Here is a 24,891-nt window from a genome sequence, read left to right as displayed (position 1 = left end):
GATCAAGGCAGTGGTTAGATCCCCACCCTATAACTAGGTGTAGGAATGTGGACTACTGAATGAATTTTTATTATTATTATTATTATTATTATTATATTATTGTAGTAAGGTGCTGTAAATAAAATTTTCTATTCTGCATGGAAAAACAAAGCACACTATAGCTGGTCACTGTTAAAAAAAAAGGTTACTTTAACTTGTACTATCTTAGGAAAGCTTTCACAGACTGACTGCAAGAGGGCATGCTATGAAACAGACATTCATTCTATACTCTGTTAATGAAAAATTGTGTGTTTCTTTTTAGTTGTCTGAGACTGAGTTAGGTGTTGCAGGGCATCCCTGAAATAATCAGTCCCTTCAGATCTTTGCCATGGAGGTCAAGAGGGCTGCTGAAAGGCAAGACCTCTGTTCCAAAGATTCACTACACAGATTTTCTTTCTAGTCTCCTCTCAGAAACTGTGATGTAAGCATTCCACAATTTCCTCTCTTAAGGAAAAGAATCTTTTGCACTATGCAGTAATTTTAAATTGTTCCTACCTCCACCATTCTAAAAATAATGTCCTCCACAGCAACTTTAAGTTACATGATTTTCTTATATTGGTCTTTATGTTCATTATACAGCTTTTCAGATTTGCATTACAGATTAAAGAACTTCTCTCCTACAGAAGCCAAACCTGTACCATATTTATGGCACTCTTCATCTCAAATTTATATTGTACGTGAATGTATCTCTGGCAACTTAGCACGGGAATTTTATTTTGACCGGGTACAGGAACAGAGTTTTCAGAAGCTGTCATAAGCATGAGTCTCACCCATGCTATTAAGTCTTTTTTTTTTTCACATACTTTCCCTCTATAGCACTCTGCCAATATGACTCTGCTCATCTGGGTAAAACAGGATCTTAAAATTGCAGCTGAGTTCAATGTAAATCTTTAAAATATTCTCACACCAAATTTTATTCTCCTTGTCTTGGGTATTGCACTAAAAAATCTTCCTCCTCCTTCCTTAGATAACCCAGACCTAGATCTCTTCCCCCATTTTCCTTTGGGTTGTGTATGAAATGCTCTGCAAAAATGTGCATAGTTTTGCACTGCTGTAGATATTTTTAGAGGCAATTTAAGAAACATAGTAGTCAACTGTGATAGAAATTATTATTATCATGCAAGGAAGTGTTTGAACATCCTTCTCAGAGATTCTGAAGTCACACTTCCAGACACTATAAATTTCCATTCTTTTATTTATTCATTCTTCTTAAGAGAGAGAGCTTTAGTTATATTTGGTTACAAGCCTGGGCAGGGGGATGAGTAGCTCCCTCACTGACAAAAGATAGCAAAGATGAATTATACAAGTGTCACTCAATGAAATTTATATCTTTCTCTCAAGTATGAAAATTTTGAACAACATATTTACTGAATCTCTGGATTCAGAAAGCATCCTAACATCAGATGAAAAGAATCCTTATGATTCTAATGACAATACAGAAAAGAGGAAATACCTAATTGCTGTTTCACGACATCTGGAACAGTCCCATCTTCAGCAATGAAGGAAAGTACCTGACAGAACTTAGGCAGGGAATGACAATTAAACATGTCCCACAGGTAACATTTTAAACTGTTCACTCATGCCTGAAACGTCAGGTGGGAAATTTTGGGTGAAAGCTATCCACATTTGAGGTTAACACAGACAAGGAGATGGAAGATGTATGTGACAGAACATTTGAAAATGGAAAAATCTAGTACTAGAGATAAGGTTTGCCCCTCATTAGCCCTATAGCCTGTGCCAACCATCCTCAACTCCATGTGCAAGAGCCCTGTATTGTAAAGTCCTTTCCTTGCACAGCCTTACCCTGATGCCTCTTGTTTTATTTCATTCAACTGTATTCAATTAAAACAACTCCACTGCAGATCTTACCGTTTCCATGTAGAAAATCACTACTGAAATTAATGGATGATAAAGAAAATTACCTTTGGATGGGGCAAAGCAAAATAATTGCAGTAGCAGAAACTCTCAAGAGTAACAGAGCTTTTCTGAAGAGCTCTGGAAATTGGAAATACAGTCATCCAAACAGATGCTGTCACCCATGCCAACACTAGTCTCCATGCCAGGAAATCTGTACTGAAACAGAAGTCATTTTTTGATGTAACCCAGGGATGAGACATAATATAGCTATAGCCTGAACTATGAACTTATTTTACCCCTGAAAGACCTCATTGCCTCTAGAATGACACTAAAGGATTAGAGCTACTCTTTGCTGTTGCATACTTTTCTGTTTCATGCATTTCCATTGACAGTCTCAGTAGAATAATCTCTGGCATGATAGAGCCAAAGAGAGATTCCATTCAACCAGCAATTTTTTTCAGGAGAAACAAATTAAAGGGCTAAAAATAAACTCATATGATAAATGCTGTTAAAAAAAAAAAAAAAAAAAAAAAAAAAAAAAGTCATACAGAATACTTAAGTGTGGGAGCGACTTATTTAGAGCAGGATAGCAGAAAATTGTTCAAGAGCAGCCTGTGAAGCCCATAAAAGGAAAAGCAAGAAGGGTGTCAAAAGCAGCTTTCAGGTACATGCAAAAAAAGACAGAAACACCAGTCTATCAATTAAACACACCTTCAGAGAAAAAAAAAAGTAATTTGTTTACAATGCTGAAGAATGTAAGATATAATTTTTTAAACAGCTATGTATAATTAAACTTGATTCATTTTTCACAGCAATTGTACACAAATTCCATATATACTGGCAAGAAAGACATACATTAACAAAACCTCTATAAAATATGCCTTCTGCTACAGTAATAGAATCACAGAATCACAAAGAATCACAGAAGTTGCTAAATTGGAGGGGACTCATGAGGACCATTGAATCCAACTCCTCCCCCTGCACAGGAACATTCCCAAGAATCACACCATGTGCCAGAGTGTTGTTCAAATGCTTTGTCAGCTCTGTCAGGCTGGTGCTGTGACCACTTCCCTGGGGAGCCAATTCCAGTGCTCTAGTTTTCACAGAAAGGGTAGAAGCTCAATTTTCCTGGATAGCTTTCCTCCTCTAAAGAATGGCTGAAATTGGCCAAATTTGCAAAAGCCACGTGAAAAAAGTGAAAACAAGTCCACATAAAACAGGTGTATATGCACACTCAAAGCTGAAGGAGTCAAATAAATGGCAGAGCAAATCAAAGGTCTCAGGTTTATCGGACAGGGATGAGGTAAAGAAAATTATATGATTGAGCATTAGCTGATTCAAAAACACCCCCAAAACTTAGTAATGATCAAGAGGGCAAGAAACAAAAATAGCATTGCAGGAGGGAGGAAGAATTTTCTGCTGCATGCTAGGTCAGCACAGGCATCCAATCAAGCAGCAGGAACCATGCTGGGGTTCACTGATAAACAGCATAAAGTTATTCACAAAAATCATAGTATCAGAAACACAATCTACTTTGCAGCAGCAGCAGCAAGATAGAAATTTGGAAGTAAAAGGAATTAATTTGGAGTATTGACAGGGCGGGAAGACCAATAGCAGCTCACTCACAGGGACACTGTAACAAAGGAGGACTTAGAACAAACACCAGGATTAACAGATTAGAAGTTTGGAGCAGACTGGGACAACAGCTTGTACCAGCAGGGGCAGGGATGCTGAGTATTGTAGGTGGAATAACACAGGACAGAGAAAATAAAGTTGAATGATATAACCACAGATGGAAGAATAATTGTCTTCCTAAAACTTTCCTCATCATCAAGAGCAAAGGAAAAATTTAACAAGTATTATTATGATTCACAAATACTAGAAGGCAGACATCATTGCAAAAGTTACAGACTGAACTTATACTTGGTACACAAAACACTGTGACAGCTTTAACAGCAACACAGCACATAATTTAACCAAATGGGATCCCAGGTGCTGAAAACTGGTTTAAACATATGGACACACAACTCTTCAAAGACTCAAATGAAGGGGGAGTGTGTGTGGTGGAAACACATGAAGTTGGGCCCGAATCCTATAACAACTCAGATTCATACCATAAAGTTTCTCAAGTAAAATATTTTGCCTTTACCTGTTTAATTTGTCTCTTAATTTTCTAAGGAAGAGGAAGACAGAGAGGCAAGGCACTAAATTTTTATGCAGATACATCTGACACCTTGAAAAACCCAGCTTATGATTCGGCCTTCGGGCCCTGACAGAACATGAACACAATGACAGCTCGGATGGCATTAATGCGAATGAGATAATGTTCTTCCTTCATAATGCCCTTCCAGCAATGAGAGCTGAAAGAACAATCAAAGTCATCCTCACAATGTGTTTTCGGATGGTATGGAAAGAGGTGTCTCTCTCCAGTTGTTGCTGCCTCAAAGGAAAGCAAGATTTTAGCTCACATGGCACTACTACCATTAGATTGTCTGTGCCTGGCACCTAGACAGCTGAGTGCAGCTTACTGGATCCTTGATGGGGGGGAGACGGATTATGCTGCTGTATTCCTAGCAGCTGAGGGCATTGATGGGCATTCAGGTAGGATCAGCATGAGCAAGGCTGCTCAAGCTCCCCTCCTCAGGGGGTGGGCTGAGAACTCAAGACTGTTCTTCACTTCTCACCATCTCCACTCTCAGAAGTATCAAAAGGTGCTGAGAAATTTCACATATTCCAAATTGCAAAGTAGATTTAATTTATCTACATCAAGCAAGAATCTCATGCGGTGCTACCTAGACTTAACGTAAGAGACAAAGCTTGGGCATAGAATCACTGGTGAAATACACTGAGTACATCTTGCTCATTCCTGAGTTTCATTTCATCCAGTCCCTTACTCTCTCTTTTCATTATTCTGTTTTGCCAGCATTTTTTTCTCTGCCTCAACTGTTCTTCTTTGCTAGCTGCTGCTTTCCGTAAGTGCAGGTACAGCACACCCATGGCGTTTTCTCTGCAATTAAACTGTAAACTGTGGTACTGCACAGCCTGGATAGCTTGGTGTTTACTAAACAAGAAAGCAAGCTGCTCACTGAAAAAAAAAAAAAAAACAACCCAACTTTTTTTTTAATCATTCACATCTTTCTGAGCAGCAGCAAAATCCTGGCACATCCTCTCCTGTGGACTTGCTAGTTGCAGGTTCAAGTGCTGCTGGCATTCATTAAGAAAGAACTTTGGCAACAAATGAAAGTCACAGTTCCTGGTGAAAGTGGTTTCCTGATCCAGCTGGTAGACTGCCCAATCCTCCAATTCCACATCAGAAGCAGCTCTGAAGGTTATCCAGGCTATTGGAATGATGAGGCATAAGCATTGAGCACTGGGAAGTTTAACTTCGTTTTCTTCCTTCATCGTGAGACAGACAGATCCATCTGCTGGGCTTCTGATGACCCAAACACTGAATTCCCCAGTGGCTGTTACCACAAATGACTTTAATTATTTTCCACTGTTTTGGGTTATTTTGCCATTTCCCAAATTCCCCTGTGTGCTAAATGACTGATGTTTAAAGTCAGAGTTTTTAAGGCAAGTCACTCTTTTTTTTGGTGACCCAGTTAAAAATGCAGGTATTTTCATAGCAAGCAGTAGCACTAAGGGAAGGAGAAACAGCAGGTAAACAGGAAACTAAGTCTTTCAATGCTTATTACTTAACAGATATCAGAGTTAAAATCATTAGGATACTTTAAAACTTGCCTGTAGTGAACAGAGATAAATGTTGTGGAGTCACTTACAATCTCTATCCTGAACATTCAGTTCAGTAAAAGAGCAGAATCCAGAATTCTGGAGCTGTTGAAGCCTAAGTGGGTATTAGATAGCGAACACTCTTGATTGTTTGTACTAGTTTGAATTATTGTTCTATTTATTTTGAATTACTGTGTTTAACCTAACTGTACTATTTTGCAGGTTGCTGTGATTTCAAGTTATTTTTCTTACTTTACAGCTGCAAAGAGAGAGTGGAAAATGCCAGTTCTAACCACCAGTGACCTCAGTTTTGTGAAAACAAGGATAAGAAATCAGTGCAATCCTAGGATTCCTGCTCTGGACTATCCCATTGGGCTGAGTGAAACTCAGTGTAGTAGTTATTTTCATCATAAACCAAGCACTACTGCCACGTGATTGTAATATGCTGTGCACATGACTGCAGAGTGCCAGGCACGTGATTCTCTTCTAAACCAAAACTTGCCACCACATTCCAAATATGGTTTTACCATTGTTCAGAATCTCACATTTTTTCCAACTCTTCCATTTCATTTACCTTTTTCCTTCCTTGCGTTACAGTGTCAGCTTCTGTTCAGGTTCTGATTCACACTTCCTCACGGATTTTTTAGTGGACTGCTACCTGCACAGTTAAAGTCAAGGGAGAATCCTCAATTTTGTCATCACAGTAACTGATAAAAACATGGAATTGTATTTCAGACAGGATGGTTCCCTGAAGCATCCTACTTTGTTTACTCATCCAGTCCATCTTTTTGTCCCATGACTACTGATTTTTTTTTTTTTACTAGTTACAATTGAATGTATTAATCTAGTTTCCTTGTGGGAATACAGTGCCTATCAGCAAGAAAGCTTTGCTAAAGATATCCAACATCTGTTTTTTGTTTGTTTTTTTTAAAGCAAAAGCCAGTTACTTCATCACTGGAAGAAATTAGATTGGTTTGACATGACCGTTTTCAACAAATACACATCGACTGTTACAAGCCAGAACTTTCCCACACATGTCATACTGGCTAATAAGAGCCCTGTGAAAAAATGACATCAAGACCTTTAGCTTTTATCTAAAAGGTAACTAAAGACATTTCCTTGGTATTATAGAGGTAGCACCTTACTCACATTGCATTTTAAGTAGTTTTTCAAATGGTATCCCAAACAACCACATGAAAGAAAAAAAGTCTGTAGGAAGACAGATTAATAGAACTAAGCTCAAGTATTTTCAAAATTTAAAAGAGTACCCATAAACAATTGTGATCTTAACAAAAATGTCCAGATTTTAGGGCATGCAACTCTTTCTGGAGCAGAGGGAAAAAATACATGTTCCTCTCAAGCTACTTGAAATCTCAATGCTGCCACTTCACCAAAATGAACCCCAGCTTTTATTCTGATAAGCATCACCTCTGCTACTCAAAGTTATTAAACTTATCCAAAATTTAAACTAACAATGGGTTCCATTGATATCAGCGGTCTCAAGGGGATTTGTAACTTGGTTTTATAATGGATTTGATTGTCCTCTGGATTACTTAGCATTGATTTTTATATTAACTGTTTCAGAAATCTTTAATGAAGCCATTGTTAACTGATATGAATATTAAAGAGTGAGATAAGACAATTATAGTTTTTCTGAGATATTCAGTTCTTTGTTTTTCACAGAGTTCCAGAGTAACACTGGGGAGGTTGAGGTGCTCTCCTAAGGCAATTAAAATAAAGCAATTAAATACTTAATTCTTCTGACATAACTTAAATATTTAAATATTCAGAAAAATTTACAGGGCTTGGATAACCATTTCCAGACCCAAATAGGCTTTTTTCCAATCATACTAGCAAAAAGTCCTGCTAACAAATCCCTCTTGTTTTGAAGATCAGCAGCGGTCTTGGTAGAGGCTAAAAAGCAGGAGGTAGGGATCCAAACAAAAATTAAGCGATAAAAATTCAAACAAGATCTAAACAAAGATTTCTTGGGTGCAAAGTGCTCCTGATGATCCCTCTAGAATCACATCCTGAGCATTACAGAGGAGCCTGCTATCAGAGACGTGCATAAGTACCTTCATCTCCAGATGCGACCATAGAGGTAAATCCAAACACTTTCCTGTGTGAGAACACTAAACTGCCTGACAGTCCACATGACAACTAAAAACCCAGACAGATTTGATTGTAAGGCTCATGCTGTTGAGATAAGAGAACTGGCTTTCACTCCACCTTGCAGCTTATACACCAGTAGTGAAATGCCTTTCAAAGCTGTTTAATTCTAGCTCCTACTGCTCTCTCCATGGGCTTTAATGCTGCAACCAACACATATGGCATTTTGCCTGCTCTCCATGACAACTTTTTCTTTGTTTTTAAATCACGACAAGATTTCTCTTTTTTTTTTTTTTTTCCAGGTGTAGTGGTTTGAAAGCAAAACAAATGAGAGGCTCCAAGTCAGAGATACAATTCAATAGGAAGAAAGGAAAGAAAGTAAAATAAAATAGATGCAATAATACAAAAGACCACTGACAGAGTCAGAATATAACCTGAGCAGAGTGATGGAAGCAGTCCAGATGAGGTGGTCTCCCTGAAGCAGTGACCCTGTAGAAAGGTCTGGTAGCTCTGTTCCTCTGGGAATCCAGTGGGTCAGGGCCCCCTTTACTGTCCCAAACCCCAGATTATATACAGGTGAGAATGCTTGGTTCCTCCCCCTGGGCGGAGCATCTCACAATGGGATGATGGGTCATGCAGGGGGTCCTTGATGGCCCATTAAACAGAGATAGCTCCTGGAGGGAGTTATCTCTGAGTCATGGGCAAGGCATCTGATGGGCCATTAACAGAAGATAATGGCCCAGAGGGAGGGGGTCTGGGAAAACACTGCCCCACCTGGATTCAACAGTCCATGAAGAGGGTGATAGAATACTTTGTGCACATCTTATACTACAACCCAGGACACCAGGTCTGGAAATTAGTTTGCTTGAATAAAACATTCATCAACATGGGTAGTGGAAGAGAAGGGGATATATATTCATGTCTTTGCAACTAAATAGAAAGGAAGATTGCCTTTCCCTCCACATCTTGTCTCTCAGTCAATAAAGGAAGATAAGCATCCAAGGAAAACAATTCAGAGCACCTCCTTCTCTGCAGGGATTATGTAGGTGTGTAAATTAAAAGCCAAGGCTCAGTTAGATACATCAAGTCTCACAGTACAAACAACTTTCTTTCCTCTTCAGAGACAAAAGAGCATTTAGAGCTGGATAAACAATAAAATGACTTATGGCCATTTTAGGAGAAGGCTGTCACACCTGTGGAGTAGATCTGTGTAGGTGTATAGATTTGTTACACCTATGCTGTTCTCCTGAATATATCTGACTCTGCTTTACTTGCACTGAAAAGCAGAACTATGTAAAAGCCAGGTAATCTATTTAGACAGCTCTGTATTATTAAACTAGACCATGTATTCTTCTGATAGATCACATTATAAATCCAACTGCTCAAGAATTGAGATTAATTCACCTAAATTCACTAGACTGGTTTAGGAAACAGAGTCATGCTGTTACAGGGTTGAGAAGGAGCAATCTGCTTTCAGACTGTAAATACATAAGGGACACCCAACCCATCTTTTTAAGTTTCCATCTATGAGCATATTTTTTCCACTCCCCATCTATTTAATTGCCAGATGAAAAATTATTTGCACCTGGTGGGTTAATACAATGCTCATTCTTCATAGACCACTGGCCTACAGAGCCACACAGTCCTCATTCTGTAGGAAGAACTGGAAAGCAACCAGCCCAGTTATGCCAGCTTTTATCACTTCATCAGGAAATCAGGTATTGACTTTGGGGTCACCAACCACCAGCGACCACCAAAGAGACTTCCAGGACAGAAGCATTCACAGAGGGCAGGGAACATATGTTAATGTGTTTGGAAGAACCTATGAATGTGCACATAAAATATAGTATAACAAACAGGACCTTTTTCTGTACTTAGCAGGCACGATATTTCAGAGGAGTTATCCCTTGTGCATCCAGCCAAACAAAGAAAACAATGCAAAAGGGATTGTTCCCAGGCTGGGGGAAAATCAGACAGGAAACCTAAACTGGGCTCTTCAAACAATCAAACCCATGACCTTAAATGAAGATGAAGAATTGCCCTGAAGGGGTCCAGGGGAATCTTCCTCAGCTGATCCCCTGGTTACATTACTGATGGGGAATGAAAAGGTAAATTTCATATTAATTTATATAGAAACAACTTATTCAGTATTCAACACCTGCAGAGGAGAACTTCACTCAGAATATATTAAAACCCACTAAGAATCAATAGGGATGGTGGACAGCCAACAGGTTACAGTTTCACCTCCTGTAATGAGGAAAATAACGGAAAAAGAACAGCAAAACCCACTGGGGAATTAAGTCCATGATCTCTGGTCTCCAAAATTCTGTACTTAGCGTGTGAATGACTGAAATAGCAAAATCAATAACAGAGAAATGTACAATTTGTTTTAAAAACAATCCTATAATTTGGAAAAAGCAACCTCCTGTAACACTTAACAGGGAAATTCACCTGGAGATTACTGGCAAATAGGTTTCTCTGAATTACCTAGACAAAAATGGTACAAGTATCTTCTGGTATTGGTAGGTACATTTTCCGGATGGCCAAAGGCCTTTCCCTGTCACACAAATAAAACTAGGGAGGTGGTGAAATTATGCTTAAATGAAATTATGCTTAAATGATACCAACCTGTGGATTTTGTATATGTAAAGACTTGGAACTTTGAATCCTTGAAGGAAAAATGGAAAGGACATTTCCAAGTCCTCCTGGTAACAAACACCAGCACAGCAACCACAGATGAAGTACAGCAAAAACAAGAGTGACACCATAAAGAGGTTTTTTCTTTTAGTTCTTGTGGGAAATTTGCATTGCTGTGTCTCTGTCTCAAGACATAAATCCTATTTATTGTTTTAGGTATAGAATATATTTTTCTTGCTATTTCTAGCTCACGCTCCTCCCAGAGAAGGTACCATCAGGTAAAGAGATTTACAGTAAAACTCCAAGAATTCCAACAGATAGACAGTGGCTTTGACTCACACTGCTTACAAAGTGGAGACCAAATGTGAGTGATACACTTGGAAGGAACAAAAGTGAAGAGAAATCTGCACTGGATGCATGTGGACACTATATTGCAGAATGCCAAAGCTTCAGCAATTGCACCTTTTTAATTGCACCATAATTACATTCAGGCACCTTTTGTGGTAATTATGAATGACATAAAATTTCAGTTTCTGCAGGGAGCCAAAGCAGTTTTTTCCACTTTCATTCTTTTCTCTCTCTGACTTTCCTCCATGTCAAGCAAAAGGATAAATCCTCCTTTACTTCCATGACTATGCATGGAAAAGATAAAGTTTCTTTATCAGATTATATTGCAGCAGATAATAAAAGAAATAATGAAATGCAATCTGCTACTAGTGTGTGGCAAATCATTTTGAACTACAGGTGCAACAAGATAAGCCTGGAAGTTGACAATAAATTTATGTAAACCCCGAAACTTAGGTTTTTATTTTATTAAAGGAGAATACCAAAGGAAATCCCTTCCTGAGATGGGCTAGTGAAAACAGGAATGTATGAGAATAAGCAAGAGGGAAAGCCAGTGGAAAAAGGGTGCATCAAGAAAGGATGAAGCCAAATGTTTGAGATTCTGCTTTTTCACTTAAATCAGGTGTGAACTCCCTGCTTTTGAATCCCTTTCACAAGTGTGTTTGCCTTTCTGGAGAACAATAGCCCAGTTTGTGAAGTTTTCCCTATCCTTTCCCATCTCCTCACTTCCCTGTAAGAGCTACCATTTTCTCTTGTTCAAGGTTTCTTTGCCTCCACCAAAATAATAACTGCGACCTTAATCTGCAGTTTTTACCCTGCTTACATAAAAAGGCAACCATGGCACAGTCTCTCAAAGTGTTCAGGTGTGTAAAAGTCTTCCTTTCCCACAGACAGAAACAAGCCAGGCTGTCAAATGCAGAAGTCGATTGACATATCGATATATTTAATAAAATTTTGAGACTTTCACTCCACCTAAGTATTACTGTTTCATTTTAATAGTTCTGATAGAAAAATGTGTGTGAAAATGACCATGAGGATGCCAGAGATTTGGCTTTGCTCTCCTGGCACTCTGACATGCATTGAATTACAACAAAGTTGAAGCTGTTGTCCTTCTTGTTCGCATTTGGAAATGTATTCTCAGAAACCTTTCCATCTTAAAATACCACCTGCAAGACTCAGAACAGAACTGCACATTACAAACAGATTTATGCACTCTAGTTATTATATTCACCTGGGTTTTATCAGTGTTTTTTAAAACACGAAACAAAATAACCTCCAAATCCCTTGAAGTATCAAATATTAAATTTCAATCTTAGCTATGGAAAAGTTGCAGGATCGGAGTTTTCAGACTAATGTGCTAGAAAATACACCTGTGCATAGGTGCAACAGGCAGGAACCAACAAGCCACCATACGATGCAAGCCAATGAATCTATTTTTTTCCAAAGTATTTATACAAATAGAAGAAGACACAACAGTAAGCCTAAAGGGATGTATTTTTAGTTAGCATAAAAGGCTGAAGATAGTGATACACTATTAATTAAAAATTCCAGCAAAAACAGCAAAGGTTTCTCACACAAATAAAGAACAAATTTAAGCTGTGGTTCCAGGAATGTTTTGTTTTGAATGCTAACTTGGAGAGATGTCAACCTTGTATTGCTGCTCACTGTCCACTCCCCAAATAAAACAGAAACAATTTTGTCAGTGGAGTAATACATTGCCACTCTTCCCTTCACAGCATGAAAATAGTTTCACAGCATTTAAATAGTTTCTAATTTTGAGTCAGTTCAGTTTACATATGCCCCCCTGCACCCCTCCTGGTTTTTTTTGTATAACTTCAGAGAAAGGGTGTGAAAGACAACACTTAGGCCTTTTCTACAACCAAACCCACCATTTTCAGAACCTCAGGTGTGAGCAGAAAAAGACAGCAAGAGCATTAAGACTAAAAACCTTTTAGAAGCATCAGTAATTTTTCAGTATTTCCCACACACACCTCACTTGCAGACTTTCTCGGAAATGCACACCTATCCCCAAGTGCACAAATACACCAGACATACCTTTCTCGTAAGTAAAAGCAACTCAAAATGTGGGAATAGAGCTAAAACAAAAGGTTCTAGGTGATGCAGTCTGGAGGATTTTGTACACCAAACACACTTGCTGAGCAGAAATGTCCATTGCTTCGCTCCCTGCTTAGCAGGCACACTGCCAATTTGTCCCAAATCTCCTTCCTTTCCCCCATTCAGTGCCCACCTTCCCCTTCATTACCAGCATCCTGTGGCATCCACAGCAGCCATTACCCTGCAGCCTGCTTAAAGCAGCAACCCCTTATCCCTCAGGTAGCCCTCAGGGGCCAATGTTAGTCACAAATACAACAGGAGAAATACACATGGAGTACACCTTAATGAGCAATATCCACTTTAGCCTCTCAGACATTAATTGCTTCATTCTTCTCAAAGCTTTAGGAACAGAAGTTCCCACAGGATAGAGTAGGCACAAGGTGTTTTCTCCACAGTAACTTCTTGTTTCTATTTTGTCCTTAGTGCAGTACAGCTGATGGGTAATAGCTTGCTCCTAGGTCAAAGCTGAGAGATATTAAAATGACTATCAATAGCCATTTACAGTGCTTCTGTGTCTTTACCATCCTTCCTTGCTTCATTTCATAAGAGAAAAACACACAAGTGTTCCAGAGGGACCCTCTCTGGCAGGAAGTGGGGAGCAGTAAGACTGTTCTCTTTTTCCAGCTCACAAGATATTCTGCCAAAGGCAGCTGTTGGAATTAAGATAGAAAATCAAAGCAAATATGTCCATTTAGTACTGAGTAACTTCCAGACACTCACACAGGAAGAGAGGCCAATGCCTTTCTGTATGGCCTGATCTGTTCACAGCAGGTCAACAGCAAGCAATAGATTTCAGTATATATTTGCATTGCCATCAAGCTAAACATAAGAGTTTGAATAGATGCTTATCTCCTCTCCAAAGGTAATATTCATGCACAGGGCAAGGTTTTGTGACTCGGTTTGTTTGGCAGAGTGTTTTTCTGTTCCTTCTCTCATCCATATTCCATCCTGCTCAAAAGGTGGGGGAAAAGTCCCCATTTGGGTTTGGAATCAGTATTTGAACAGAAGGTACCGGAATGCTGGGGACAAAATGTGAGAGAATTTGTCAGAAATTATCTGATGGCACAAGCGATAGTTATGGGAGTGTTGTTAAGCCATGCTCAGGGGTTATATTCTTTCTCTTATGCCTGTGACTCTTCATAAACCCTACTTGCATAAGATGCACTTGATCATGCACTGGACCCCTGACATCTCAAAGTTACAGTAGGAAGTTTATTCACAAAGAGACTCTAAAAGCAGAGTTAATCTCATCTCTACATTGCCAACTAAATCAGTTAATATCACTGTGATGGTTTAATTTTTAAGAAAATCCATAAGGGAACAACCCATTTTGTCATAGAGGAATGTATGCAATTACATAATAACAGCAACAAGAACCCCTTCTTTCTTCCACACACAGTAGAAACATTAGAATAAAAGCAGGGGCTGGAAAAATTAATTTCAAATTTTGTGGAGGAAACAGACTCCTGACTTATCAAGATGAATAAAGTAGTCTTGAAAAGACAATGAAGCTTCTGTTCTTTCAGTTAGGAAAAAAAAAACTCCAGCATATAACACCTCTTTTGAATCACATACTTCCTTCTGAACAATTTGCATATTTTTCTATTGAATTTCAAAAGAGTTAAAAGCAAATTTAATGTGATTCACTGTGAATGCCAGGAACACAATTACAGCCCATCAAAACCTGCACAAAAGAAGGACAGAATTGATGGGCACAGTAACGAAAGAGTTTTTTTGGGTTTGGTTTTTGGTTTTTTTTGCTTTGTTTTTTCTTTTTTTTTTCTTTTTTAGGCTTTCTTTAGATTCAGCTAAGCACAAAACTAGAGGTTAAGTCTTTTTTATTCATGCTCTAACCCAGCTGTCCAGTTGTCCTGGTGTTATCTTACAATGTGTTTGCTAGCCTGACTTTCAGAGACCTTACACTAAAGAGCAGTAATCTCTTCTTTAGCCCATCCAGACTGAAGCAACTATTTTCTTTACTTGAAATTCCTTAAAAAACATTAGTCTAAATATTCTCCTGTGCATTTTTAGGATAGAAATGCTTTGAGTAGCATCAAATAAACTTGCTCAAGACACCGTGCAACAGGTTCAGGAAAGGGAGTTACAGAGATTTGACAGTATGTTCTGGGTATGAAGGTATCTCACTACTTTCCTGAGGAAGAAACACCTTATAAGATCACTTTAGACAGTCATTCTGTCCACTCACAGAATCCTTTGCACCATTGTCTGTGTGTGGTTTACAGCACATATGTATTAATAATATGCACCCTGCATATAAATACTTGTACTCATGAGTAACAATCACTAATCCATCCCAGAGGTAATAAAGATATTTTCCACACTTCTTTTTTAACAGAGCCACCCAATCTAGTGCATACTCTATGGCCAGGGAGCTGTTCACTCTGACAGAACAGTTTGAAGATGAAGTTACTGTTTCTATTACTGGAAAGTTCATACAGACAGTATTAATAGACAGATTTCCTGCTACCTCGATGCTTTCTTTTATGTTCAACATGTAAATCATTTGGTTTGACTTTATCTATAACACTAATAGCGATTTGATAGATTCTTCCCTACCTGCTCGAATCCTCTATTGAACACCCAAATATTTCTCAAATTTCTCATTTGAGGAAAAGGTGATGTCCTGCTTGAAAAAAAGAAAACTTTTACACAAAACTGAAAGAGTTCATCATCAGCCAGCCCTCTTTTTACTTAAAATACAGATCTCTTCTTAAATACTGAATCAAGTTTCCACACTGAGCCGGGGAAACTCATCAATTCAGCATATGAAAATTCTGCTGTTGTAATCTTTGCAGCTCTTGTTCCAACAGGATCCAGTTAGTTTTACCAGACTGTTGCTCTGACTGACCAATATCTCACATGACAGCTGACAGCCTCATACAGAGGAAGCTCAATTTTTCCCATAGGGGATGATCACAGTTGGGATAATATTTGTCTCCCATTTAAAAAGCACCTGACATTTTTTACTTATCCCAGTGCTAATAAAGTTATAAAGAAAATCAAAAACTTGCAAAAAAATCACTTCTCAGTTACTGGCCTGAAGTTCTCCACTATTTTCCTTTGTTCCAGTGTTGAAAAGGTAGACATGACACAATACGTATAGATCATGTCCAGGTCTTTAGAGTGCAGCAAAGATTAAATTGAATTCTCTTCTGCCATTCAACAGCATTAGTTAGATATTTTTTTTTTCCTTTAACAAGCTAGTGCCATGTAATTTGTAATTTTTGCAGGAGATCCATAAGCAACTTTCACTGCTGGAAGATATGTCTATGTTGATCATTAACCCAGTAGCAGGGAGTGGAATGTCTTGTCTGTAAGCAATGTGTTCCTCCATTCACTTTCAGTTCCAAAAAGATTTGGGATTTTTCATTGGCTAATTTTGCTAGCCTAAATGAAAAGTGAATCTAACACCACTTTTACTTACAGCATTTTTAAATGAGACAATTAAAATAGCTGAAGGAAATTTGGAAACAAAAATCGATTAAATGTAGTCTTTCCATTAAATGTAATATTTCCATTACTTACTACTAGTTAAAAATCTAAATTAGGTCCCCAAAGTTCATGCTTTATTTAGAGTAAGCATTTGAAAATTAATTTTCTGCTCTCACAAGAAATTCTTGTCCTGATTTGGCTCTAAGATATTCTGTGGTATATCTTCTTCAACAACATGTTTTGAAGTAGTTCTCTTCTATGCAATTATTAAATACTTAGAGACACATATTCATTATGTCCCTCATGGCCACAGGCTTCTTATTTCTGTGGCTATTCATAGAGCCATAGAAAGTTAGAACTTTTGTCTAAAGTATATGATTTCAGTGAAGATCTTCTCTAATATGCTTGCTGAAGGCAAAAAAGTTTGGTGGTACACTGTTATTTCTTAAGTTACAAACAAAGAAGATATTAGATAAATCAGAGAATGTGGAAATCACTTTAATCAAATTTTCTCTGACAAAATTTCAGGGTCAGACTGCAACCCGTAATTCAAATAGCTAAGCAGTTTGAAGAGGATATTCAATATGTGGTTATTAAAAGAAAGGGCAGATGGTGCCCAGTCATAAAAGGATTTGGTGATCTTCACAACCCTTCTAGGTTTTACCCCATTAAATAGGAAAGATTTCAGCCATCACAGCAAGATAAGATATTCATCATTGCAATAACAAGTAAATTCTTGTCATGTATTACATCAAAAAGTAATAGAGGATGATGGAAACTCTTCAAAATGGGGGAAAAACACATCTTCCTTTGCTCTCAGTAGATGTTTAGCTGTGTTAGACAGACAGTTAACAACCACTGGAACACACTACAATAGCCATTGTCCCTATTTTCCAAGCTGCTAAAGAATCATCATTATCCTGTTCTGATTGCTGTAGCATTAAATATCTGATTAAAGAAAAGCCTTTCCAAACACTAACAATAGCTTTGTTAAAATGCTGGATAGCTTCACAATCCTTGCAATGAAAACTTCTATCCTTAATTCTTTATCCTCTGAAGCATTTAAAGAAATACATTAAAAATAAAATTAAACCCCTGAAGATTGAAAGGGTTTGAGGTGGCTTTTTTGTGGGTTTGTTTTTTTCTTTAATTTTGTTTTTTTAAGGGTATGAGAATAATATTTTATGCTTCTTAGGGAAAAAATGCAAAGAAAACTTTTTAAAATCAAGGCTTAAATATTAAAAATGATACAATGTCTACCCTAGAAGGAGCTTCAAAATATAAATTCTGTTGATCCATTTGCATAAGTTTTATGCAAACACTTTAGCAACAAAACTGCAAATACTTTAAAGACATTGTACTTTCTCACAAAACACAAATACATTAACTCCTTCCTAAAAATATACAAAACTGGATTTCCAGTGGCAAAATCCTCATATAGTACAGATCAGAACAGTACAGATTATTTATTCTGTGTTAAAGTCTGACATGCACATTGAAATATATGATTTACCCCTAAAAGCATTTGATCCATTCAGCATAACAATTCACAAATAAGAGGCTAAAGGTTTATGTTCTTCAGAAATATAAAATTATTTTTCTGAATATAAAATTCTGACAGCAGGTTTTTATTTCCGGAAAGGAAAAAAGACAAAAACACACATACACACTCACACAGAATCTGTCATGTCATAAGTCAAAAATCAAAAAACTTTTCCAAGAGCAGTTTAATAATCACACTAACAGGATGAAAAAAATAAAGTTGTGTGTTTCAGATGGGTGAGTCCATAAAATAAAAAGCAAGATGTTTATCCAGCTCCATCTCTACCATTCCCATACAGCACATATAGAGTTGAACAGACCACATAGAATATTGTGACATTCCAAAACTGCATACATTTAGGAAATTGTACATCACCATCTCAGGGCTTTGGAGAATACTTAGCTAATACCTACTTAAATATTGAAGTACACAGACATGTGGCTCTAAAACCAAACCATTTGCCTGGGTGCTATTTAATCCCCTCCTGTCTGAGGCGAGAAGCATTTGAGCCATATTCAGGCTCAAGTATGGCTCCAATATGAAGGAAAAGCAAAGCAGCCTTACTCTGGAGAACAAAGGTCTGATGTGTCAGCAACAGACCCAGGCACGCTATGTGATAACATTAGAGACAGATTTCCTGCCTGTGCCTGTCCCATCCATCTCAGTCATTGCAGTGTCTGTAAGAGTCACAGAAAGGGAGATCTGGTGCCGACTGATTGGTGGGCTGGTGTAACACCCACAGGCCACCACCGGTGTCTCTACATTTTCCGCCAGAGGAACCTTAACAATTCTCTGCTGGAACCCAACTCTTGCTCTAGGAATATCCCACCTCTATCTGACAGTAACCATCCCTGAAAGGCAATATATGTGTGGCTCACCACAGGGAAAACTGTGATCTCAACTCTATTCAGAATTCAATACTTTTTAGCCGGTCACTTTTTAAAAAAACAAAAACATAAAACCAAAAAAATACCAACAAACTTCATCTGTTTTTTGCCACTGTCCACATCAAACAGAGTTTGAAGCCCACAGTAGGTGCTGTTTCTGAGGTACCAGGAAAGGGAATAGGGTGACTGAAGCAGACTTTTAAATAACCAAAATTAACCCCCAAACTAACAAACCATTTAAGACATTCTTTTACCTTGCTATCACTACATGCTACTTAATATGATCCAAACAGAAAATCTACTGAAATTCACAACTATAAATTTTTTTAACTCACAGTTAGGAAAAATCACATCTGATTTGGCCAGTCAAAATGATCGTGTTTCCTGTCTGCCTGCTCATATGAAAGTCATTATAAATTAAAGAGAAATGTGAAACCCATTACCTGGATCAGCAAATTCATACTGGTTTGATCGTACACATTTTACATCAACAGTTGTTTAGGAGACTAATTTGACTCATCTATATGTATATGTCCTTGTTTCCTTGTGAACTGGCCAAACAAATGAATCCTCACTGACCTGAGCACCTGAGATTTCATCATCCAACACCTGAAGCAGATTTCTCACATGGAACTGGCAATGTACTGGAAGAGAAACGCTGTTTAAGAGCAAAGGAGCTGATAGCTTCTCATGTCTCATACCATATCCTACAGTTCCGTTTCCCAGGGAGTTTATCATGCTTTACATGAGGCAGATAAATATTTTAGTATAATCAATGTGTCTTATTCAGATGAAGATGAAGGTCTGAGATAGACATGCAATTGTCTGTGCTTTTCTAATGCTAGCATCAAAAGTTGATAAATAACTATTACATTCTCTTCAAGAAAAGGGAAACAAAGAGTACTAGAAGTTAAATTTAAAAAAACATTAAGGAAAAAAAAAACCACAAAAGGTATGGCAATAAAATGAGTTCTCCGTATTGTGATAAAACACTCTGCAACTGTAATCTGATTTTTTTCACCTATGAGCTGAACTGCTTTTATGTGTATAAATTATACTGCTTGTATGAGAACAAGTGGACAGTATCAGGCCTGGAAGCCTGAATTAATTTTGATTTCCTCTTTATGGAATTTTAAAATTCAGGTTTGCTACAAAAACAAAAGACAGAAACAATTCAGCACCCATGGAAACTAGAGAAGGCAAGGAATTTTATAGAAGTAAAATACCCTAGGTAAATCAAAAGATATTTTTCAATCACTAAACCCTTCAGTTTTATATGGGAGGTTAGATTTAGTGTTCATGTCTATCTTTTATATTGGTTATTCAAGTGACTTTGCTCAAGAAAAGTTATTAGTTCAGCAAATAAAAAAGGGAATAACTTCAACATTATTTCATTTCAACCTCTTTATTTTTAATGCAGCTTTCTGAGCTGCACATGTATTTCTTTCTCTCGCTTCTGCTTCATTGGCCTGAAAGGAAGAACAAAGGATAGGACAGACAACAGCCAAAAACACACAGTAGAAAGCATTTGTTACCAGCAGGGCACAAGGCTCCTACCTACCAATTCTGTCTCATTTGTCCTCTATCCTGCCAATCCAAAATTTCTTCTAAACTCACCAGTTAAAAAGAGGCCAGTTTATGAGGTAGATGCATTGCTCATACAAATGATACATAAGGAAACTTAACATGAGCAAGACATGATTTATTCCAAGAGTCTCAGTACATCGAGGGAGTTGCCCAAGCCCAATGTTTAAATCTTCTGCCACATGGATACCAAAATATCCTTTTGTAATACCATTTAACTTTTAGGATAACTGAAGGTTGAAAGAAGGTGAAAATGTAAGCTTTTCCTTTTGTGACTTCAAATGTCCTGCCTGATGTCTGACCTGATATTGTGGGTGGAAGGACAAGAGAGGAGAGAGGATGGAATTTGTTCTCCAAAACAAACAGAGGCACACTGCTGTCTGCAGCACCTGGATCCCAATCCTCCCGTGAAATAAATAGCTCCTTTCTTCCCACTCTCAGTCCGACTCAGACCCCTTGAGCTGAGCATTTCTCTGCTCTGTCGCTTTGCTGGGGTGGCAGGGAGAGGGATTCTGGCTGCATACAGAGCGGGGAGAAAATAGAGTAAGAAAAAAAGAAGCAAGAAGAAAGTGAACACAGTTCACCTCCAACTCTTCCCTCTTCTTCTCCCTGTGGCCAGAGCAGTTGGTTTCTGTATTGCAGCAGTGCACTGCCCTGGGTACACACGGCTCCGAGTAGAATACAAAACTGCAGAGGGCAGTATATAAATATAAACACTATATATATATATATATATATATATATATATATATATATATATATATATAAATATAAATATAAATATAAATATATATATATATAAATATAAACACTATAGCAGTACTGATGCTTAACAATTTTTACAGTTTTTGACTTCACAATTCAAATATGACCAGTGATACTCAAATAATATAAACTAGTATTGATATAAGCTATACCATATTATGTCTTTGTGAAGGATTCTGCAGTGATATCTCTCTGCCATTTGGTCAGTGGTAAAAAAGTACTTGATGATTAAATTGACCTATTTTCCCCTTCATAACTTTTTCTGTGCTGCTTTTGTGTTCTCTCTGATCATGTCAGACAAGGTTTGTGCCTACTTACTTAATAGTTACCCCTTTACCTGTACTCCCTGACTAACTAATAAACTTAAACTAAAGCTTACCTCTCCTGTACTTCTCTTTTTTAGTTCCTCTTTATCAGCTTCTCAAAAATTCCTTTACATGTTCATTTCTCTCCTATTTCCAGGCAGTTCAGGTTTTAGTCTCATTCTTAGAAAATTATCTCTTTTCCTGTTCAGGCTCCATTTATCAAGTTTTACTACCTGGTTGACTCAAGTGATGATGAGCTGCAAATTCCCTTCATAACGTGTTTCCACAACACCTGCACAAAACACTCAACTGTGCAAAACCAAGGAATCCTGGGAACTTATGTATCCCTTATGACAACTGAACTGTAGCCTTTATCCTCATATAATGACTTCCCTCTGAAAGCAGAAGGAAGACTGAACAATGTCAGTTCAAGAAAAATAATTGAATCGCTTATGTTCAGAAACAGTCTGAAGCTGAAAGGGAACTGGTGAAACGCCAGAATGAAAGAAATCCTGAATTCCAAAGTCTAGCAAAAACACATTGTTCTCTTTTCTCCCTACAGTCTCCACACACTATTCTGTGTAACAGAAGGACAGATGTTCATTGCAATATTTTGTTCTCTTTTTGTTTGGTTAATGTGAAGCCCTAGATTTTCTTTACTTCATATATTCAACTTCAGACCCAGGCCAGACTTACAATTTCATTTCTATCAGATTTCTCATTTATGTTACATATTTTATAACTACAGCATTCACAGAATATACATATTACATTATCCAACTTTAAGGTACCCATCTCTACTGTCCTCTCAAATTCGAGATATTTGTGCTGATAGAAAAGGAATCAAGGAGACCTTCTTTGCATTTGTGGAAAGTCAGTTTAAGTGGCTCATTCTGGGCTCCACTGCCAGCACCCCAAGTCACGCAGAGTCTTAACAGTCCTGAGATCTTGACTTAAAGCTCTTCAGCTACATTTTCTCTCTTTCAAATGGTCTCTCAAAGGTCTTGGGCACAAATACACTTGAAATTGTGCTTTGCTCAGCTACTCTTAATTATTCCTCTGACTTTTAGAGGCTGTACTTTGTTCAACTGCTGTCTTAATGCTACTACTTACTAATCTTTCCTGATCATCTAAAAATGCGTGTGCAGGAACAACTTTCCTCAATGGAAATGTAAATATTCCAAATGAAGTTGCTACAAAAAAACCCAGGCTTTTGATTCCTTCAGTTGCTGATGAATATCCTGAACATAAAATCTAAGAGCATGTTGGGTTAATTTGGACTAATTAAGAGACAGAGAAAAGATCCCCTACTTTGCCACACTCATTGGGTCAAGACGAGTTTCATTAATAATTTAAACAAAGGTGGCTCTTTAGATCAAGAACTTCCCCCACCGTGTGTCAGTTCACGCACTACAGATACTGAAACTTCATCTTTGAAGGGAAGGATGCATAAAGTAGAAAAGGAACATCTGGATCCAGGTGTTATCTGATGCCTTCACAGGTAATTCTCATATTTCATTGGCAATTACAATTGTAAAACAACTCCTCTACCATCTTCTAGAGCACAGATGTACTACTGATGCTAAAACCCAGTCACCGCAAAATTAATTGCGGTGCAGAACACTGACCTACAATGCTCTGTACTAGTTTATCACAATAGGCATAATAATAAAAAAATTATGTTATGACTAATTTGTGCAACTACAGTAATTAAAAGCAAATGCAACAAAAAGACAAACATGAGCATTAACCTGGCTGAAAGAGAGATGGAGGAAAAAATAAAGATTTTGTAACCAAACCAATATGCAAAGATGTAGTCGACATAAGAGGAGAGAACAGTGAAAGAAAAAATGCTCAGTGCCTTCTTTTAAATGCAAAGGTTTTGGTTTTCTTTATTGAAGCAAACTGAGTTGTTTTCATAGCACAACATTTCAGAAATAATGCAGTTCCCAGCAGGTGACAGCCATCAGGTTAGGGACTGAAGCAGTATGGAAAACTAGCAGAAATGTTTAGGTCATACACTATTCCAAGACCTCAATTTGATCACTCCTAGTCATTTTTTCAAGTGAACAAAATATTTTGAGACCTAGTCTTTTGCAGCAACATTTCATGATGGGATATCTCCAAGTTATTTTAGAAACAGGTCATAGCGACTTTGTCCCTCTGTCTCTTTCCTTTATTAGGGCCTTTGAAGGAAGAGGAGAGAAGCTTGTTACCAAATTTAGCTTTTTTAAAGCCTACCCATACCTCCAAAAGCAAGAATACACCTGGTAAACTGGAGACATTACAATTCCTCTGAAACCTTTTTGCTTGTTTAGATGCTTGCTTCACAGCACTGCCATCATTGCAAATTTCCAATTTAAAGTTCTCTTCAGCCCCAATAAAAATGCTCTAAGATGTTCCTCATTCAAAGCCATGGACACTAGCCAAGAAAATAGAAGGGCATTGGACAAAGACATTCTCCATGGGCACCCTGAAATGCTAGAATTTTAAAATGATTGTGTAAAACTCACAAGGTTTCATCTGTCTCATAGTACCTTTAAAAAAGGTTAAGAAGTGCTAACAAAAAAAGCTTGAACATGACATTTCTTCATACTTTCCCCTGTTTGCAGGCAGATAAAGAATTTTTATTTCTAATAGTGTTATTATACCAACTTTCTCAAAAAATAAATTCACTTTAAAAAAGCAAGAAAACCTCTATAGAGCACAGAAGACTGCTATATATATATATATATCTGCCACTGTGCACATTGCTAGCTCAAAGATTTCTTCTTCTATTCAGTGCATTGTGCTCCTGACACATACTTTCTATAAATAGACTTTATTCTGGTAGACTCCCTTTACAGTTATCTTGATGTCACCACTGAACACACATTTCCCAGAGCCTGGACTTGGTGTTTCCTATTTTTTAATTTCCTTTTTTCTTCTTAAATCTTATGTGCCAAGCAGCTTTGCCCCACGGGAGCCTAACCATGTATAACACGATGTGTGAAGAGCTTTATAACATAGTTTTAATCATTACCAAACCAGAGACAAGAGAACATGCAAAATGGTAAAAAGATAACAGTAGACTTGCTTAGGTGTCTCTGACCACATAAAGGGATGTTGGCTTATGCTCAAGGGATTTTATGCCACTATATGAGACTGAGACTCATATTACAAGCTTGTCCTGGTTTCAGAGAGGGGGCAGAGTGTGTTTTTCTTTCTCCATTGCTGGTTTGCTTTCAGTAAATTGTTATCTCAACCCGTAGTCTCTACGTTGTCCCTCTCTTACCAGAAGGAGCAGGGTAAAGAGAAGTGGCTTATCCAGAATTTAATTTCTGGCCTATGTTAACTACCATAAAGCTGTTCATTTTCAGAGAGTAGGACATTCTCTTGTCTCCAGTGGCATATTTTCGGAAGTAATATGTAACAAGGAAGTATTAATGTCTGACTCTGTGTGTTTCTACACTAGGATTATATTTCAGAAAATCTTAGACCTTATTAAAGAGTAGTAGTTTGCTGCAATGCAAAATTATTATCA

The 24,891-nt window shown here is 37.7% G+C and overlaps 1 long non-coding RNA gene across 1 annotated transcript in view; it reads right to left on the bottom strand.

Moving 5' to 3' along the window:
• The window catches only part of LOC136295968 (uncharacterized), a 74,509-nt gene that overhangs the window by 35,680 nt on the left and 13,938 nt on the right, over window positions 1–24,891 (bottom strand). Inside the window, exon 2 of the long non-coding RNA XR_010722847.1 lies at window positions 6,200–6,283. This is a non-coding gene — a long non-coding RNA (uncharacterized lncRNA). The remainder of the gene's footprint in view (window positions 1–6,199; window positions 6,284–24,891) is intronic.

Source organism: Chamaea fasciata, unplaced genomic scaffold, assembly GCF_029207755.1.
Source record: "Chamaea fasciata isolate MVZ Bird 193981 ecotype frontalis unplaced genomic scaffold, bChaFas1.0.hap1 SCAF_1, whole genome shotgun sequence".
NCBI classification, from domain to species: domain Eukaryota; kingdom Metazoa; phylum Chordata; class Aves; order Passeriformes; family Sylviidae; genus Chamaea; species Chamaea fasciata.
Note: the sequence above shows the minus strand (reverse complement) of the source record. Positions and strands in the feature narration are given on the sequence as shown.